General features: G+C 32.4%; 1 non-coding gene across 1 annotated transcript; it reads left to right on the top strand.

Annotated features, from left to right (window-relative positions):
- The first annotated feature begins 3,371 nt into the window (after positions 1-3,371).
- On the top strand, positions 3,372-3,457 carry LOC122691076. Its single transcript, XR_006340318.1, has one exon. It is a non-coding gene; the product is annotated as a small nucleolar RNA SNORD62 (small nucleolar RNA).
- Positions 3,458-6,472: the final 3,015 nt, after the last annotated feature.

The following is a 6,472-nucleotide window of genomic DNA, read 5'->3' as shown; positions in this document are numbered from 1 at the left end:
TCTTGAACCACCACTACCCTGTAAGTCTGTTAGAGGTTCCTGGGCCAAAAGCATTGTTGATGTTGAGAGTTGTCTCCTCTGCTTTATGAGCCATTTTGAACTCAAATAAGAAAATCATTCAAATTTGCTTTTTGTCTAACATAATTTCCATAGTCTAAAATAAATATAAAATAAACAGCAAGTAATGTCATTCACAAAAAAAAGCAAAAAATGTGCATTAAAATGATTTATAACATAGCCTCATTTATTTAAGACTATATTCCAATATCAAACAGCAAAATTCAACAATTCAAAACCACAATTACTTTCACACCAACCTGATATGACAAACCTAGACAGCATATTGAAAAGTAGAGACATCACTTTGCTGACAAAGGTCTATATAGTCAAAGCTATTTTTCCAGTAGTCCTGTATGGACATGAGAGTTGGACCATAGCAGAGGCTGAGTGCCAAAGAATTGATGCTTTCAAATTGTGGTGCTGTGAAGACTCTTGAGAGTTCCTTGGACAGCAAAGAGATCAAATCAGTCAATCTTAAAGGAAATCAACCCTGAATATTCATTCGAAGGACTATTGGTGAAGCTGAAGCGCCAATACTTTGGGCACCAGATGCAAAGAGGGGAATCATCGGAAAAGACCCTGATGCTAAGAAAGATTGAAGGCAAAAGGAGAAAGGAGTGGCAGGGCATGAGATGGTTAGATAGCATCACAAACTCAATGGGCATTAGCTTGAGCAAACTCCAGGAGATAGTGAAGGACAGAGAAGCCTGGCTTGCTGCAGTCCATGGGGTTGCAAACAGTCAGACACAATTCAGCAACTGAACAACAGCAGCAACAACAATGTATCAAGAAACACCAGTCAATGTCATCTGATGTAGAGCTTAGTAAAATTTAATGTATTGTTCCCCAAAGGCTTAATCATGATATGTCTTCCAATGGAAAACAAACAAACAAACATATGCAAGTTCATGACAAAACATGCGACGATGGTAACTAAAATGGGTGCAATGCAATTCACTTTATTGTGGGACGCTGTGAAAGACAAAGAAGTAGGAGATGAAAAGAGACAAGAACAAAAAAGAAACAAAACTCACTATCTAGTATTAAGGAAAATTCTAGAGTTGTGTTGATCATATAAGAATTCTAGGCTGTTAACCTTTGTTACTAAGTTACTATCCTCTCTATTTACTTAAGAATAGGATTTCTATTCAAAAGATTTCATGAATTGAATCCAGAAGCTGTATCTAGTAATTATTTCTGCTGTTTGATTATAATGAAAGCTAGGCAAGCTCTTCAGATTCACATCTGAGATTACTTCACTGCAATGGCAATCACCAGGTTCTCCCTAGGAGGAAAGGTAGACTGAGTTTGATTGGCTTTTCAAGCCTTGCCCAATTACCAACTTCCTGTCTGAAAACTTTTCAGTGGTTATATATTTCTAACCAAGGCTAAAGAGGTCTGGCAAAGTATATTTCATGCTATTTAAAGAAAACATAAACTTTAATCAGAAACAGGAATACCAACAACCCTGCGAGGATGATACTGCAGCAATTCTGTATAGAAGGTGCTCACCTTTAGGTTTCAAAGGCTGTTTCAAGAAGAAAAGTACAATTAAATTTTTAAAATAAATAGACAAGAGCTATTGTCTTATAGCTCTTAGGTTGTGATCTTAACTAGAGATCTTATTTAATACATAAATATAACCAATATTGTGTTCTTTCTTCTTATAGAAAAGAGAAACTCCTAGGCTTCTCATAAAGGTCATGCGGGCCAAGATCATTTTAATTTTAAATTTGACTCTAACTCAAAAACTCACTCATGAGGAAATATAACTGACTACTAAAGTGGTGTGGTTCTATTTGTGAACATCATTGCTCCTTGGTTCTAATGAAGGATTCTTTTTCTTTAACATTCTCTCTTTAGAGGATAGTAGTGAAATAGAATTAAGTCAAGCCATCTGGGATTTGTGATATAAACTTGAAGAGAATACCATTTTAGGACTCAGGTATGCATCACAAAATCTTATGGTGCTCAGAGAAGTTGTTGCAGAGTAAGCAGTGTCCTCTGGATGTGTACAGAAGTCATATAGAATATAGAAAAGCTGTAGAGTCACTTATTAAATCTACAGCTTAAGGGAGAACAGCACTAAAGGGTTTTATGCTATTTAAATCATTGGATTTTCCACTTGTCCGATATAGAGGATGTAGACCTGATGATCAGGTTTAGAGGCTATCAAAGCAAAATAGCATATCTGAATTCCATCTAGTCTAAGGGCATAACAAAAAAAAGAACCTTGCTTTATTCAAACATAGCCTTCCTGTATATGGACTTATAGACTGTTTTGGCTTAAAAAAAAAGATAACTATGAAAAAGAATGCTTGATTCTATCTGAGCACATGATAAAATTTCACTTAATTTTTTATCTAACCCTCCTGTCTTGTCACAAAATTTTAGACATAGAATCTTCCGTTTAGTTCACTTACAAGTAAGCAGCAATCATAATAGGCTTTTGACAATAATGAATTTAAATGTATTTTGATATTTACTTATATGTGTTAAAATTCTATTAACAGTGCCACATTCAGCAAAATACGAGTTTAGCTTCAGATTGAACTGTGGTAGTAGTACTTACATTCCTGTTTAAAGATATTTGATTGAGATCACCAAAGTAATCATTAACCATAGGATAAGAGTTCTGTATTTATTCATCTTCATTTTAATAAGAAAAGAGAATAGTATAACAACGATTATTTAACTCAAAGCCCTATGCACAAAATTGAAGGCTTAAGTTTAGCTATATTTATTTAAAACAGAGGACACATGCAAATTAAATGCTTCATATGATGTGGCTTTATCCTCTTTGTATTTACTTAATAACAACCTACCAGAATCATGGCAGATCATCTACCTCATGCTCTCCACTTAATCTTATCTATCTCTAGCATATTTCAAATGTCTACTTTAGCTTATGGAGTAACCACGAACATCTATTTTTATGCAATATATGCATTAGACAAATAAAAATAAAAGTTGTCATCTCTTTCAAATATAAATTGAATTTGTTTTATAACAGGCTAAAGGTATTAACAGATAGGGAAGAAGAAGAAAATAAGAGGTGAGAGAAAAATTACAAGAAAAATTCCAATACCAAAATTTATGACACATCATGCTTTTATTCACCTCTTTGGTCTTTGATTGGAAGTCTCTTTACATGCCCCACCCCCAACCCCATTTTTACCTTTACCTGGCAAACTCTTGCTCATCCTCAGGTCTCAATTTAGAAGACTCTTGGGAAGATTTGATCTTATCATCTGGTCCTATGGATGTTTGGATTCCGCTGTTTATGTTCTTAACCTTAAGAAATATAACCATCTCAGTGATGCGATTCCAATAGATCCTTCTGACCCTCCACTGTGGACTCAATAGCAGGGAGATGAAGAGGACCGTGACTGAGAGACCATGACAGAAAAAAAAAAAAAAAAAAAAAAGAAATATAACCAATAAATATAATGATTATGACTGTGACTATTAATCAATATAAAAGAAAATTGACAAAAGCTAAAATAGTTATTGTTGCATAATAAAATGTATTATTGAGTATGAACTAAATTAGGTTTCAAGTATTGATCCATCCATGAAATTAAAAATAAAAATTTTAAATGAAAAATGAAATTTAATGAATGAAAAATTAACTTAGTAGAAATCAAGGCTGAATGCCACCAGCAAAGGCTGATATTGTACACAGTTTAATTGCAGTATATAGACAATGTATCGAGGTCTTAACATGGCTAAAGTTTATTCTTAAAATTGCTTTTCTATTGAAAGTTCAGGCATGTGGCTATGTTTTATTAGAATTGTAAGATTTATAAACTTGAAGTCAAACTATGCATTTGTAAAACAATATGATCTAAACATCAACTCAATTGAAAAATGATAAAATCAAACTTTTTATATCTTTACTTCTTTGTTCACCTAACACCTTTTATTGTCTTATGATAGAATGTATCGTATGATTCTTAAGTTGCTTGCTTACCTGTAAACCACACTCAAATGTAGCTTTTTGAAACTAGAGACAGTGTCACTTTTTTCCCCACTTTATCGTCAGCATTCTAGCAAAGTACCTGGGATATAACAAGCATTAAGTAAATATTTTCCAAATGCATGACAGAATAACTGAATCAAAGGAAAATTCAAGGGATATTTATAGCAAGACAAAAATTCAGGAGTTGAAGTATACTGAATATAATACATTGAGTAGACAGGATTGGAGAGAAGGAGTGTACTAGGGAACAAGATTGGAAAGGCATTTGGAAGCAGAATGTGTTGGGACTTAAATATCATTCTCAGGAGTTTGGATGTGATTTTGTATGCATTGAGGAACTACTGAAGTTTTTGTTTGTTTGTTTGTTTGTTTTTTGTTTTTGCTTTTTCAGAAGCGGGCAAAATGTTCAAAGGCATTGTAACAAGGATTGACAAACTATGCCCTATGGGATAAATCCAGCCCACTGGCTTTTTAAAATAAACTTTTTTTTTCTCTTTTTTTTTTTCATTTATTTTTATTAGTTGGAGGCTAATTACCTTACAATATTGTAGTGATTTTTGTCATACATTGACATTGGAGTACAGCTGTGGTCATATGTTTTGTATCATCTATTGCTGCTTTGGTACCTCAACAGCAGAAGTAATTAGTTGCAACCGAGGCTGTGACCCTCAAAGTCTAAAAAATCTATCTTCTGGTCCTTTACAGGAAAAAAAATTGTCAACTTCTGGTTTGTAGACCATCCTTTACAAAACAAATAATTGGCAAGACAGGCACATATACTGAAGCATTGACCTAGCAATTTAATCTTAAAGTGAAATCTACTGGTCTTTAATATTTAAAAAATTTATGTAAAATTAAGCTATTACAATCTGTAATTTCAGTGACAGATATACCTGGCCCCTGATATTCAATATTCCAGAGTTTCCTCCAGTTCCTTTTTTATACTTTATTTTGGCTAAGTTCATATTTATATGCTTTGGGGTCCTGTTTGAGATTGTGATCTTTTATTTTCTATTGAACTTTCCTTTGTTTCTGGAAAGAAAACAAAAAGTTAAGGATTTTTGTACAGGAGTCATGTATCTGGCAAAAATGCTGAACTCTCTTATTAATTATAATAGATGTTAATGTTCTTGAACTTTTTAGATAAATGATCAGATTGTCTACAAATATTGACAGTTTAGTCCTTTCCTTTCCTATCTTTATACCAACTTCTATTTTTCATGCATAGCCTTAAATTTATGATAAGAGAAGAAAATGGGAAAAGTGAATTCTTGCAGTACAATAAGCTAGAAAATGCTAAAAAATAATTAAAAAGCAATTATTAATAAGAATATTAAAACTTTAACTGTGATCTTTAAGTTTAGATATGATTTTTCATTCACTTTCAACTATATTGTTATTTCCTTCAAGATTTATTAGCTCTTTACTTCTTAAGATGTGTATGTGTGTGCATATGAATGTGTGTGTGTAATTTATCAATGAATAGCTTTTTTACTAACTTTTTGCTTTTGATATCCAAGTTTATTTCATTATTGTCAACAACTGTTATCATGTTTAACGGTGCATTTAATTTAAAAATTATGTATAGGTATGGGATTGATTTTAAATTTCAATAATGCCTCCAATAAAGCATAGTTCTCCAAACAATAAATATATGCAACTATTCTCAGTTAAATTCTGAAAACCCCTGGAAAATCACCGACCATTATTTCTTCAATGGTGAGTCATTTCCATTCTTGGTATTCTCCCCTCGTATTGTTGTTCAGTCACACAGTAGTGTCTGACTCTTTGCCACCCCATGAACTGCAGCACACCAGGCTTCCCTGTACTTCACTGTCTCCCTGAGTTTGCTCAAACTCATGTCCATTGAGTTGATGATGCTATCCAACCATCTCTTCCCCTCCCATTTTTCCTTTTATATACATATTAAAACTTATGGAGCTGGTCTTCATGTCTCTTTGTTTTTATTACATATTTTCAATCTCTCCATTCCTTTCTGCCAAATTACAGCAGAATTCTTCAATATGACATTGCACATCAATTTTATTTGTTTTTGTCCTTTAGATATTTCTTGTCTATTTAGGGCATCTGGTGATATTTTAATTCAATTTTTACAAGTTCTTTAATTGTTTGTGTTTCATAGCCATTTATTTTTATATCGAATATTTACTCCATTTCATAAGGATATTAAATTTACTAATTGTAAATTCATTATATATATGCATACATACATATATATAGCCTTTATATATATATATTCATTATATATATGCATATATATATATATACATATACACACACATACGTATATATCTTCAGGTTTAGTTTTCCATTTGTTGAGTTTAGTGAGTCTATTTCAAATAATCAGTTGTACTTAGATGTTTGTTGTTAAACTCTGGATTCCTTTTTCTGTAACATAATCTCTTGTAT

The sequence above is a fragment of the Cervus elaphus genome, chromosome X, assembly GCF_910594005.1.
Source record: "Cervus elaphus chromosome X, mCerEla1.1, whole genome shotgun sequence".
NCBI classification, from domain to species: Eukaryota; Metazoa; Chordata; class Mammalia; order Artiodactyla; family Cervidae; genus Cervus; species Cervus elaphus.
Note: the sequence above shows the minus strand (reverse complement) of the source record. Positions and strands in the feature narration are given on the sequence as shown.